A 13,993-nucleotide genomic window follows, 5' to 3' on the forward strand; every position below is an offset into this window, starting at 1 on the left:
GGACGGTTCACACGAGAGTGGCAGGGTCAGGCTCTGTGTTTGCATGCGCTGTAGAAAATGGAACAATTCAGATTAAACCAATTAAATTTTAACAGGTCTGGAAAGCGTTTTATTACATAATAAACAGGGGGGGATTAGCCGTGTCAGGCTTTGCTGTGTGTGTACTCGCCGAGCGGATCCTTGCTGACCACGGCACTCGGTGTTCCTCCCGGCTCAGGACCTCCCCGCGCCGCCGCCGGGGCCGGTCCCCAGACAAACACATGGCGCTGTGAGCGCAGCTGCACGCTGGCTCCTGTTCCCGTCCAAGGCGTCCCCCGGAGCATTCTGGGTGCAGTGCTTTTCCTAGCCCAAGCAAAGCCTTTTCTAGAAGAAATTTCGCAAGCCGCTCCGCGGCTGTTTCTGCAGGCATCCTTTTGAGACATGGAAAGCCTCGTGCCTCGGCACAGGCGTGTTTGTGAGGAGCGAGAAGCCAGGCTGCATCTGTGCGAGGTGCTGACACGTCTCATCTTGGAAACAGAGCCGATAAGTTCCTCTTGTTTAGGGCATCTCCCCGGCAGCCAGTCCCCACTTCTCTCGCTGCTTAATCGAGATTCCTCCGGCTGCAGGCAGGGCTTGTTCCCATGTGGGTGAGGCCATCCTGGAAATGGCTGCCCCCAGAGCTGGTAAATGTGCACCACCATGTACACGGTGTGGCTTTGCCAGGGTGTTCTCGAGTTAAGCAGGCTTCGAAAGCACACCAAATCCAGCCTTCCTTCAGCAGAAACCATGCTGCAAGTTTGGGTGTGCTGCAGCTCTCCCTGGGGTGCACACTGGCGGTGCAGAGGCAGTGGCACTGCTTGGTGCGGTGGCACTCCCCTAGGGGCTCCGGGGCCCTGCAGGGCTTCATCTTCTGAGCTGGTAACTTGTCACCAGACAGCTCGGCGGCGCTGAGCACAAACACCCCACCTCCTCCAAGAAACCTTCTCGCCTACCTGCAGCCGGGGTGCGGGAGCAGGACAGGGGAACCTCATCCTCGCTGTTCCTCAGTGGGCAGCCCCAGGCAGCACGGCATGGAGGGCTCGAATGGAGGGTGTTTTGCACGCCGCTTCCCCAGGCAGCTGCAGGCGAGCTCCCGGTGCCGTGGCATGTTTTTCCCTGGAAGTGGAACGGCTGCCACGGGTGGAGACTGCGGCATGTTGAGGGGAAGCGAAGGAAAACAGCTCCCTGTCTGGCTACTGTGGCTGGAAAGGTTAATTGCGGAGCGTGCACTCGGTCTGCGCACTTTTAATAAACACCCATTCTTTCGTTTTCCTTTAAAATAGTTTTCGCGTTTTGCCATTGCTGCTCATGTTGCTTCCTCCTGCGACAGCTCCTCGCCAGTGGCTGCTGCACAAACAGAGCAGCTCCTGGGTCCCTCACGCAGGCAGGCAGGTGGGAGATTTGAAGGTCTCTGTTAATAGTTTATCTCTGAGTTAGTTTAATGAATTCTCCTCGTAATTACTGCGCAGGAATTGTTAGTATATCCCGATGAATCAGAACTTTCTAACAACAACTCTGGATGAAATTATAAACTGTTTTTCTATCTTGGAGTGGAGGCTTGAGAGAGGATTCCTAATTGTTCTTGTCCCCTCTGGGGCCAGTGCCGGATTATCCCACACAGGCTTCTCTGCAGACTTGTTTTTAGTCTATCAGTGGGCTCTCTGCCAGTCCTAAGAGATGGGGAACTCAGTTTTCCAGACTTAAATCCCCCCTCCACCCTTCCACTCCACTTACACCTCTAAGGAAGAGCATGGATTAGAGAGGATTTGCCCTTGTGGGGCTTCGGGTTGGGTTTGTGACGATGTGTCCTTAAAAGCTTGCTTTTTTTTTTTTTTTTTTTTTTTTTTTTTTTTTTTTTTTTTTCCACATGTAAATCCGACTCCCATCTTTGCATTGGGAATGGGCAGAAGCCGGGCCGTGCTGCTTGGAGAGCAGACACCTCCCATTTCACCACAAATACTTGCCTTCCAACGGCATTTTGTTTCCGAGGCAATGGCTTGCCTGGGAGGACAACCAGGTGGTCGTGACGCTGGTGTGCCTAGTGCCTGGGGCAGGGCATGGGTGGCACTTTGGGAACAGGACGGGGGTGACCCCTCCTGCTTGCTGTGCTTCAGGCACACATGCAAAAGGCTGGATGGGCCCAAGACTCATCCAAAACCTGTCCCCATGCTGGCAGAGCTGGCTTTCTTGGTGCGACTCATGGCTTATCTTTGTGCCTGTCGTGTCCCAGTGCACTGGAGCCCATGGCCAGCCATGTTGGGTCACCTCCACCAACGCTGCCAACAACCTTTACAACGGTGTCACGCTAATCCTTGGGCGCACGGACCATGGCAGAGGTGGCTGGGCGTCAGCACGGGGCTAAGGCAGCTCTTCCTTTCCCCATCCCTGCCATCACGGGGTGGGAAGGGGCCACGTCGCCGGCCATTCCCCGTCCCGCTGACGCCTGTCTGGCTGCCGGGACACCCTGGTGGCCCCGTCCCAGGCACGTCCCCAGCGCCCGGCACGGTGCCGCGGGGCCACTCGGGCCCAGGCGCCCTTCTCCAAACATCCCTCCCGCCGCGCGCCCGGTACCCCCGCCGCCCGCCCCCGCTGCCCTGCGCACCCGCCCTGCTGACGGCGGGGAAAGTCGGAGCCGTGTCCTTGCGCCGACCTTCGGCTGACCTTCCAGTAACGCTCGAGAAACCCTCGGAAAGGCTTTCTCATTGTGCAGCCCCAGGGTTTCCAGGGAATTAGTCAGCAGGCTGGAATTGTGCTCTGTGTATGTGACCCCCCCGCTCACCCTCCCACCCCCCCCCGCCTCTCCCATCGCTGGAGCCGGACCGGTCCAAGAGATATGTTGCCAGGGTGACAGCGAGGTGTGATGGATGGACAGAGAGTGGCTGTGGAGTGGCAGGGCCGCTGGTCAGTAACCCAGGGCTGTGTTTATAAGAAGGAAGAGGCTGTTTCCTGGAGCTAACATAATGCAGCTCTAAAAAAGGCAGGGGAAATACATCATGCGAGGAGAGCGCAGCCCGGGGAGGGGAGGGCCGCTGGGGAGCCCAGCACCAAAGCGAGCCTGCAGGTCAAGGTGCCTTTGACAGGGGCCTTTTTTATAGGCCATTTGCGTGAGAGTTCGCTGCTGTTTCTCTGCAGCCCTGACAGCGGCTCAAGGCCCAGCCGGGGATCGGGGAGGGTCTAATCTCAACCGCCGCTTTCCAGCCCTTCGGCGTGGGACCCGCTGATTTATTTAGAAAATAAATAACGCTGGCTGACTATTGTTCGGAGTGACAGCCCCCCCGCGGCAGGCAGGAGGAGGTGTGGGGAGCTGGGAAAGGACCGGAGGCTGAAGGAGCAAGGGGCTGGCCTGCAGCCCCCGGCCCGGGCAGGGCGATGCTCCCAGCCCTGGCCCCTGCCCACGCTGGGGGACCCGGGGTGTCCCCAGGGCACCTCCCACAGCAACAGAGGCAAACGGCACGGCGTGGGGACATCTACCTTCCTTCTCCATAGCCCACTTTGGTGGGTTTCCTCACTTTTTGCTGAATTGCAGGTGTGTGAGTGCCCGTACCTGGTGTCTCCCACAGGGTTTTGTCCCCGTGTCTGCTGTCACCTCCCAGCCTCAGCTGTGTCTCCCCTGCAGTCACCCGCTCTGTCCCGGCATTGTCACCACCAGGGTCTGGCTGCTCCGTCCCACTGCACTGCAGGACAGTGCTTGGGCTCCTCTTCTGCAGGAGCCGAGCCCTCAGGTAGCTGTGGCACCTCTGTCCTTGCACTGTCCCAGTGCCCCACTCTGCCATGCTCTGCTCAGGGAAGCCAATCGAAGCCCCAGAAAACAGCCCTGGATTTTTTTTTCCCTGAAAAAAAAAATATAATTCAACATTTTAGAAAAGAATTTCACATGCACAAACACAAACCTAACCTCATCTGGCTGGAAGTTGCAGCATTTTCTACACAGGAACAAATTGCTTCTATCGCAGCTGAAAAATTACCAAAATCTTAAAAATCTTTTATTATTCTTACTATTCTTTCTTCTGCGATTTTATTCTTATAGCTCTGAAATAGCTGAGCAAATGACATCGCATTTATTTTTTCTTTTCTCTTTTTCTAAGAGTGCAAACGCTTAGAGAAGTGACAGCATAGCGAAAACAAGATGAGAAAACAGAGGAGGAAATCTCATGCAAATGTTCGGCTTTCTTCAAGCAGCTTCAGGGTTGGGGAGAAAAAGGAGACAATGGAAACACAAAAACACGCTGTTTCCACATTTTGATCGAATTTCTGGCTTAAGAAACTGAACTAAAAAATCAAAATTTTAATTAAAAGAATAATAATAAAAAAAAAAATCCCATAGAAAAGTTAAATGAAAAGCTCTGTTTTCCGTATAATAGTTTTCAACTGAATTCATTTTAGGCAAGAAAATTATCAGTAATTTTCATAACTTATTTTTTCACATTTTTAGTAACGATAATTCTACCTTATAAATAAAAATTCTAAATTTCCAACTTTTCAGCAAATATTTGGGTTTGGGTGCTGTTCTCACTGCTGTGGGAGTAATTTTTTATTTCAAGTGGAGCCTCATTTTTGGCTCAGGTTTTTGCTTTTCCCTTTTTTCTTCAGAGGAGTGTTATGTCTTCAGTGCCGTTCAGACTTCCCTTCTCTAATTCATGCAAATACCACGTCGTGCACAAATTCCTCAATGAGTTTAAACTCGTTATTATTTATTAATCAGCAAACAATTTTTTTTTTTGCAGCCCCGCCTGATTGCTGCCTGAAAACCGCTTTCTAAAGAAGCATTTGATGAGTATTTGTATATTTAATGTTTGCATTGTTCTAAGTGACTTTTAACATTACGTTCTCTCACCCGCTTTCAGTTCAAACCAGCGTGCTCACACGCACTTACATTTGAACACGCTTGCAGCTCGGATTTTATGCAGCTGTATTGAACGGCTCGGAAAAAAATAATAATAATAAAAAAAATCCATATTGTTGATTTCCTTGGTTTGCCGACACATCCATCACTGCTGCAGCGGCAACGCTCTGTGCTGGGGACTGGCCGCACCCAGCAGCCCCAGCCCGTGGCCGGGTTTTTCCAAAATGATGTTTTTTGTGAGCTCTTCTCACTCGGTTCCCACCCGCCCCATGGACACGGGCTGGCCGGGAGGGAACGAGGCCGGCTCTGGGGCCGTGGGGACTCATCCTCCCAGCTCTGCAGCTTAAGGCCGCCCGGCTCCTCTGCGAGCCTCCCCAGGTGGCCATGATATTTCTAAAGGACTCGTCCCCGTGCCGCAGTAAGCTCATTAGCTAATTCCCTTATTACGCGGCACCAACTGAAGCATGTATGTTTGGGTTTGCAGGCAGCCCCCTCTCGCCTTCCCCCCCCAGCTTGCCTCGCCTCCACCGCGCTCCCTTCTCTTTGTTTTAGCCAGGAAGGCGGGCTTCTAAAATTTCCCTTGGCTCGGCCATTTTGGGCGCGTGCTCATCCCTCCCTCGCCCTTCCTGGGGTGTTTGCTTGGCTCCCGCAGCCCCCAGCCAGAGGGGCTGCAGCCGGTGGAGCGGGCAGGACCCTGCTTGCCCGGCGCCTTCGCCTCCACCAAAGTGGCTTTTCGGGCCCGTTCACATTGCCCTGTCAATCTCGGAGCCCAGCCGGGCGAACGTGCTGAAGGTTTGGTTCAGACAAAGAGAGGCACGGGGCTTTCCAGGCATGGAGGCAGCAGCATGGAGGCCGGGCAGAAGGATGTATGGTGGTCTTTGCATTACCCCCGCTTTGGAGAGGGCCTGTTGGGTCTTGTGGCTCATCGGCAAACAAATGCCGAGCACGCTGGATGCTCACCCGCCACCACCGAGCCTCTCATCCCCAACCATGGGGAGCTCGGGGGCCTCTTCCCTCACCGCTGGCTCCGGGAGGAGCCCGGTCACAACCCCTGGCCGGGGAAGAGGGACAGACCCGACATCCCACCCTCTTCCTTCTGGGGGGCCACATGCCGCAAGGTCCACCTCGCGCCGGCGCTTTCCGGCCCTCTGTGAGAACGTACAAATTGTGGCTCCTTCATTGACTTTGAAGAATGTCCCTTTATTCACAATGTTATTTCCTTTAATCACTGTGGGGTTGCAGGAAATCTTCTTGGAAAATTATTTCAGATTGGCTGGAATCACCGTACGGTCGCAGGGATGGAAAACTCACTTGAACTTGTTTTCATTTTACCCTAAAAAGTCACTGTCCCCAGAAGGTTCAGATGAATTTGGATAAACATGTGAGTTCCGAGGATTTTGTTGTTGTTGAGCAGTTTTCTTCCTTTTTTTTTTTTTTTTTTTTTTTTTTCCCAAAACGAACCTCTGCATCTTTCCAAGTTCCTGAGCTTTACTCAAGACCAGGGGTGCAGAGTCAAAGGAAAAATGGGACATTTGCATAAACAGAATGAAGACAGGCAAATACATCATGAAGGGACATGACATGCAAGTAGAGATAACGAAGTAAGTGGCAGCTTTGGCTGTCACCTAAGAGCCACAACTGAATTTTATTCTACTTGCGGATATCTATGCTTGCCGATAGGGAAGAAACAGAAGGTGTGCTCAGTCTCGACATTCACGGGACTTTGGTTCCCTTCCTACATGAAATTCTCATGGGCAAGGGAGAGGAATACAGTCTAAATGAATGAGATCTAGATGGACACGAGTATGCATTGAAGCAAAACTGTCTGGAAAACTGTGTTGAAAGGGGCGTTACCAGGGTTTAACCCTCAGATGGGACCTGCTCTGGACATAGGCCTGGCCAATGCTTTCATGGGATCTTCACCTTCAAGCAACACCAGTCTGGTAGGGCCTGCAAGAGTGCAGCTCAGCTTCTCTTGACGAACTGGAGAAATCTGAAAGAAAACTGTAGATAAAAACAAAATAAGGCTTTTCTTTGAGTTGGGGAAAATCAACTGCACACCCACTAACTGTGAATTGAGCAAACTTGCTTGGTGGGAAGGTAGCTGGAGGTGATGGTGGGTCCCAAAGGGAGTGCGAGCCAGCAGTGTTCTCCTGAGTGAGAAGAGCGAAGTGAGACTGGGACATATAAACAAGGTGTTTGTGGGACACCCAATGTAATCCTGCCTCACTCAAAAGTGTCAGCCTGAGTGCTGGGTCCCACTTTGGGCTGAGCGTCTCAAGTTGTGGTTCTGGGAGGAAGCCCAGGGAAGAGCAAGAGTGATCAGAAATTCAGAAAACATGACATACTGGAGGAGGCTGAAGGACCAGGGTAGCTTAGTATCAAGAAGAGACGACTGGAGGGAAATAAGATAAAAGTCTTCAAATGCATAAAGCTCTGCTACAAAGCAAGAGATAATGGGCTATTCCTTTTTTTTTTTTTTTTTTTTTTTTTCAGGGTGGAAAGAACGAGAAACCATGGGCTCACCCTGCAATGACTGTAGCAAAGGAGATTAAAACTCGTTTTTCTTGGGAGCTGCCTTCACCACTAGCGGCTCCTTGTAGACAGAGTTTAGACAAAACCTCCACCAGGAAGGGTTTGCCTCCTTCGGCGGCAGGCAGACAGGCTGGGTGACCTTTCGAGGGCCTTCCAGGCTTATTTTTTATGATTCTGTGAATACGGATACTAGAAAGAGAGAAGATCATTTTGCCTCTAGCCAGTCTATTCGGGACTGGTCCTTGCCAGGTGTGTTTTTCCTCAGCTGTGGATGCCGTCCAGGTTTCCGTCAACTCCATCAGCATTTTTGTTATTTAATCTGAAGCACTTCTTCTTCTACATTTTTATTTTTATAAATCCAGTCTTTTCCCCATTTCTGTGGTTCTTCTTCTCCTGGGAAGGTCATACAGGTCACATGCCTCATGTGGTCCCCACCAAGCCCTGCACAGACAGACCTCCTCTTCCCCATCCGATTGACCATGTGCCTACATGTGGGATCCCAGAGCACCCTACGGCAGACCCAGCCTTGCTTGTGAATCTGTCTGGTGACAGACCCATGGTGTTGCAAGCTCCTGTCTCGCTCGTGGTTTCACTCCCACCACAAGGCCCCAGTGGGTTGTCCGTGGGCTGGGTGTTTTGCTGTTTGTAAAACAGGGCTCACAACAGTTGCCCCAGTCCATCTGCGGGCCCACAGATGTCAACTCTTCCGTGTTTACGCCAAGTTCATGCAATGTGAATTTTTGTGTGTGTACTGAAAACATGATACATTTTTACTCACGATGTTTAAGAGCAGAGTTAGTCATTAGATCACCTATTCTGATCTCCCCAAGTGCTGCATCTTATTATTCTTTTGGGATCCAAATAACTTGGGTTTTCACTCAAGCATCTGGTCTGGAGAAGTGAGGGAGCTCAGAGATTTGTCTTACTGACTAATGGTTAATCCAGCGGCTAATCAGCATTGCTCAGAAAATGCATGTCTTATTTCTTATGCAGCTTTGTCTGGCTTTTAATTTCCAGGCATTGATTCTTGTTCTGCCTTTTTGGCTGGAATAAAAACACTTTGGTACATGGTATTTTCTTACTATCAGAGTACTTGTGCATAGCAGTCAAATTTCTTAAGCTTTTTTAAGAAGAAAACAGGTTGAGCTTGATTCTGTCACTGTGGGGTGCATTCTCCTGCCCTTGTGTCTTTTCCGTGGCTGTTTTCTGCACCCTCTCTCATTTCACAGAATAATTTTGGCCTCGGGAGCTCTGGCGGTACAGCCCGCTGGTCAGGCCTCCATCAGTCAAATTTTGGAAATGTCTGAAGATGGAGATGCCACCGTCTCCCCAGTGCTGGTGCTGCTCTCAGTTTTCAACCCACATTCCCCTCCCCTTCCAGCCCTAGTCTGGCTGTGAGGGTGCTGTGGGAGATGAAAATGGTGAGGGGAAAGGACATCTCCTGCAGGTTCTGAAATGGGGCACCAGGCCAGGCCTGGGACCTCTGGGTTGGCCCCCCTATCCCAAGCTGTGTTTGGATGCAGGACACCACATCCCAGCTCCTGTTCCCCATGCTCCTGGTTTCACATCCCAGGCTGCAGCTGCTTCATGGTCCTGACATCAAGCTTACATGTAGGTTTTGCTTTGACTTAGTCACAGCAGGCAACTCTGTGTCCCTGTCCCGCAGCAGGATGCCAGTAGCCAGTTCGTGCTGCCCCTCAGTCTGGTTGCATCCAGAGCCAGAGCCCTTGAGGGACATTTCTTGACAATTGGCTTTACTTAGGACAAATATTTGATCAGAGTGCTGTACGATGCTAGGCTAAGCACCTTGCAGATACCTGTGTGAGATATCCACGGCCTCACTGCTCGCTGCTCTTTCGAAGCCGCTGCTTTTGGTCCTTCGGGCAGTTTGTGTCCACACTTCAGTCCCCCATTGAAACCTGTTTGTTTCTAATTTTCGAGCAAGAATTCCTAAGAAGATCCTATTAAGACAGCTATGAACTAATAATATCTTCACCATATATGGTGCATTTCACCCTCGGTTTGTGCGCGGCTGTAAGTATATGCTGCAGTGCGTGCTGAACGCCGCCAGCTGCTTGCCAGAGTGCGGTTCTTACCCAGCATGGCCCCGTGCTCTGCAGGGGCCTGGGGGCTGGCCCCTTCTCCCACCAGGTACGTTTTGGCCAGACCCCTGCTCCGCCTTTAGTGCGACATCGAAACTGGCTGTGCCTGGTCTGTGCCGTGCTGGCACTTCTGTGCTTTCACAGCATTGCATTTCAAAGGTCTGGTTGCAAGGAGGCGCATGCATGTTACCTGCAAGTCTGGCCAAAAATCTGATGCTGCAGTGCACAAAGGAACCCTGCAGCTCTGGAGAATGTGCCATTTTGATGCTCACAAAGGAAAAAATCTTTGCCTAAACCTGGGGTACAGCATGGAAAGTGCTAGCATTATATTCCTGCCGTTAGCCCTACTCAGTTTTGTTTCTTATTCTCCCATCCATGGCACCACGGCTGGGCTATTGCTCTCCTCGGAGGTGGCCAAGGCGAGAGCGACTGCAAAAATGACAGTGACATGTGCCAGGCGCCAGCAGGTCCCAGCTCCGGAGGGCAGGTATGTCCCCAGGTGCCAGTCCTGCCAGTGGGACGGTGCTGGGACACCTCTGCATGCGCCCCAGCAGGTCAGCCCACCGAAACCTGCCCAAATGTGCTGGGGGCTCTTTAACGGTGAGGCAGGGGGGACAGACCTGGTGCTTCCAGGTCTTCTCTCATGACATCCGCCGAGTCCCATTCCCGCACTAATCTTGTCATTCTATCCAAAACAATTATGGAGGGCTTGTTGTTTTTGGCACGATCCTTTATTTACAAATCCCATCCTGCTTATAGCTCATGGTTTCATTATCCTCTAGATGTTTACAGAGCTCCTTTTCTTAATATTTGTGCCATTATTTTACTAGGGACCCGGGTGAGACTTTCCAGACAGTGATTGTCTGGCTCATCCTCTCCCCCACCAGCTCTTTCTGGAGAAGTGCACGTTCCCCAACTCTTGTCTCTGCCCTGGGTGCCCTCTCTGCTGTACCTGTGCCACCGACGTCCTCCCTGAGCCTCTAGCTCCTGATCATCACCTCTCCTCCACACTGCCTCCCCTGCTCTCCCTGCTCCCAAACTTGGGATGCGGGTGCGTGTCTGGCCGTGGGAGCAGTCCCTCAGCTGGCTTTTGGCTGCCAGAGGACCGTGTCCTGGGAAGGCAGCCGGTGGCAAGCCCGACACTGGGATTTGGGGGTCATTTGCATGGCACAGAGGTGGGTTGCCGGCTTGTGCTGTGTGCCTCGCTCTGATGCTCGCTCCTGCCCGTGGGCTGTCTGTCACAGGGTCTTGTTTAACCTTCTCTGCCACAATATCTCGCAGCCTTTAATCTGTTTATCCTCGTAACCCTGCGATGAGGTAAAGCAGAGTTATCCTCATTTCAGAGGTAGGGAACCGAAGGGAGCCTTTTCAAATGCAGATCAGTGCTTAATGATGCAGAGATAAAGATTTTAAAAACATGCCCGAGACAACAGGCATGAGGCGTGTAACCGAGCTGGCTGCTTCTGCAAATCCCATTAAGCGCCTCTGCCTTTTCCAGCTCTTGTTGTCTCAGGGCAGTGCTGGCAGAGCAGCAGGGACACGTGGCAGGGCCAGGCACGGGGGTGCCCGGCGTCTCAGCCTCAGGGCCCCGAGCAGGGCTGGCAGAGGCAGCGGTTCAGCCTCCCAGGGTGCGCTGGGGTGCCAGGGGACATGCAGCCCCCACACAGAGCACACCCCAAGGTGCACCAGTGCTCAAGAGCCTCTGCTGTTTTAGGACTAGGAACTAAAGCAATGGGTGTATGCATCGAAATGTGAGGTGGGGAATGTGTGTGAGCACCTGCTTGGCTGAGCTCTGGCCGCTAAAAGAGAAGGAGGGCGTGGGGAGCTGGACCAAAGGATGCTCTGCCCAGGAGGAGTTTCCCTTTGGTTACGAGGTGCAAGTGCTCTCTGTCCATGCAAGGCAGGCAGCGCCGCACACGCTGCGCCATGAAATGGAGAGCGAGTGATAACCAGGGGCTCGCTGTGCTGCCCCTGCCTGGGCAGCTGGTAGCTGCAGCTGAGGTGGTTAAAAGCCAAGGCTGCGGGAGGTGTTGGTGCCCCTGCGGGGCTCGCTGCAGGTCTCGCTGCTGCTCCCGGGCAATTGTTGCTGTGCTTGTGGGAATGCGGCGGCTCGGGCTGCGCAGAGGTCAGTGCCTTTGTCTTGCTGCAGGGAGTTTATCTCTGCGGATCTTGCCTGCTTTCCTGGGTCAGGCTTCACCTCCTCTGTTATCAGCAAACGCAGGAACAACCCATTCCAGAGCCAGGCTGTGGAGGAACCTCTCGACCCCCTTGCAGGGGGAGGCACCCCTCACATCCCATCCCTCCCCTGCTGGCGGGCACCACCAGGCCCTGAGGGACGCGGATGGGACCTGCAGGACCGTGGTTGCCGTCCCTGCCTGTGGGCAGTGGGCAGGGCAGTGTGCTGGGAGCAGCAGTGCCGCACGTTTTGCATGGGTGCTCGAGGTCAGAGGCGGAGGACGAGGCAGTGGAGCTGGCAGGGCCATCCCCAGCCTCATCTTCGCTGGGTCTTCCACCCCAAATATGAGGAGGGGACAGGTCTCCATCAGCAGCACCGACGGCACCGACCCCTTCTTCCCCAAGCCGCCCCATCCGTGCACACCCTCCCCTTCCCAGCAGCTCCTGCCGGACCCCTCCAGCTGTCTCCAAAACTCAAACCATTAGCATTTCCTGTTCAAACATTTCCAATAAATAAATGGAGACATCATGCCACAAGCCCACAAGTGACCCAGAGGCGGGTCCGAGGCCGGGATGGACACGACCACCCAGCGCCCGACCCCCTGGCTGGGCGCCAGCGCTGCCTTTGTTTGAATTCCCGGGTGAGTAAGCGCTTGGCTGACGCCAGCCAAAATGCCATAAGAAAATTATTTTTTTATATTAAATAAATTGTTTTCAGTAAATCTGCTCCTACACCAGGGTCCTGAACCTACCCGCAGCACGGGGTGCCCTGCAAGGAGCCGGGCTCCTCTCCCCTGGCCACGTCCTGGCCAGGCAGAGGGACAGGCGCTGCCCGGAGGGGACAGCTGGGACCGGCTGTGCCGTGGTTGCTTCCGTCCCCCCCGTCCCCAGCTGCGTGAAACTCCGTGCCTTGACACAGCGATTTCTCACCCACCCTGGGGCTGGGGATGCTGGGGACCAATAACCGAGTCCCTTCTCCATTTGGCCCTTTGCGCCCTTGGGACAGCATCTTCAATGCCCCAGGGCGCTAGGCTTCATTATCTGGGTGGCTCATGCAACCACCACAGTCTCTGGGCAGCTCTGCTGCCCTCTGCCAGCAGGTGGGTGCTTGGAATCTGTGGCTGTTCCCAGAGCTGGTAGGAGAGGTTGGAGCCCAGGTGGGGGGTGTTCTCCCTTATTCTCGGGAGCACACAGGCCTTGTCATTGCTGCACTGAGTTATTCTCCAGCTTCCAGAGCCTGGCTTTGGAGCTAGCCAAGCTTTTCATGGTGGGAATTAGGAAAACTGTGGGAATATACCTCCCAGTAATATTTTTATAATTCTATTTTACTGACGACAACACTTCCTGAAGGAACATGGTGTTTTAGGCAACGTTTTGCTCTTGAAATTTTCTGAAAAATTTAAGGAGGCTGAAGCACTCTTCAAAAGAGGAGGTGTAGATGTTCTGCTCCTGGGAGAAGCATTCGTTTAGCAGCACGTTGTGCTCTGGCACCATTAGACTTCAGAAACTGAAATGCAGTGAAACTGCTTTTTAACAAATTCCTTTGATGGAAAAACTGGGGGCACCCGCGGGGGTGTCTGGGGGCTGTGCATGGGCAGTGTCCACTCCTGGCCATGCCAGGGGCCAAGCAGCTGCCAGTGCTGGGGCTCAGCATGAAGGCAGCAGCGGGGCCCCTTCGAGGCTCTGCTGGTGCCCCGTGGTGGGGCCGGCAGCTCCGGCTGCCTCGGGGCTCAGTGCCATCAGCACTCAGAGGTGCTGACAGACGGACCCAGCGAGGGGCTGGCGGGGGCCGGAAACTCCTGATCCCTCTTTATCTGCCCCTCGCCCTGCTCTCTTGTCTCCCCGTCTGGCCTGCTATCTCACGCTCCTGTTCCCGGAGCTCCCTGCCTGCTTGGAGGCTGTCCTCCCCACGGCCCCTGCTCACTCACCAAAGAGCCCCCCCAGAGCACCAGCCCTCCATCCCGTGCCTGCATGCTGAGCATCAGCAGTGGCAGCAGGCAGGTGCCTGGGACGGGGCTCTGCAGCAGCTGTGCACTGCAGGTTGGAGTCTTCCCAAAAGATGCCGGCTGCTCCTGGGTGCTGGGTACCAGCCCCAAATCAAGCTCAGGTTTTTCCCATGTCTCTTGTGCCACCCCCGATCCCACCCTGTTGCTTTGCACACCCACTGCTCCAGCTGGGCAGGGTGCTGGTGGGGACAGGGGGGTCAGGATCCACAGTTAATGTAGCTGCCCCTAAACACGCTGCCAGAGATCAGCTAATCTGATAATTACAGCAACAAAAGCCATTTAGACAAACCATGACCTGACCCCGGGAGCTTGGA

The 13,993-nt window shown here is 53.5% G+C and overlaps 1 long non-coding RNA gene across 1 annotated transcript; it reads right to left on the reverse strand.

Annotated features, from left to right (window-relative positions):
* Positions 1-81: 81 nt before the first annotated feature.
* LOC311440128 lies at positions 82-3,843 on the reverse strand. The gene is made up of 2 exons (XR_014695221.1): positions 3,563-3,843; positions 82-1,429 (listed from the first exon to the last, which is right to left on the reverse strand). It is a non-coding gene; the product is annotated as an uncharacterized lncRNA (long non-coding RNA).
* Between the last annotated feature and the right edge of the window lie 10,150 nt (positions 3,844-13,993).

This window comes from Aythya ferina (assembly GCF_964211825.1).
Source record: "Aythya ferina genome assembly, chromosome: 7".
Classification (NCBI taxonomy): Eukaryota; Metazoa; Chordata; class Aves; order Anseriformes; family Anatidae; genus Aythya; species Aythya ferina.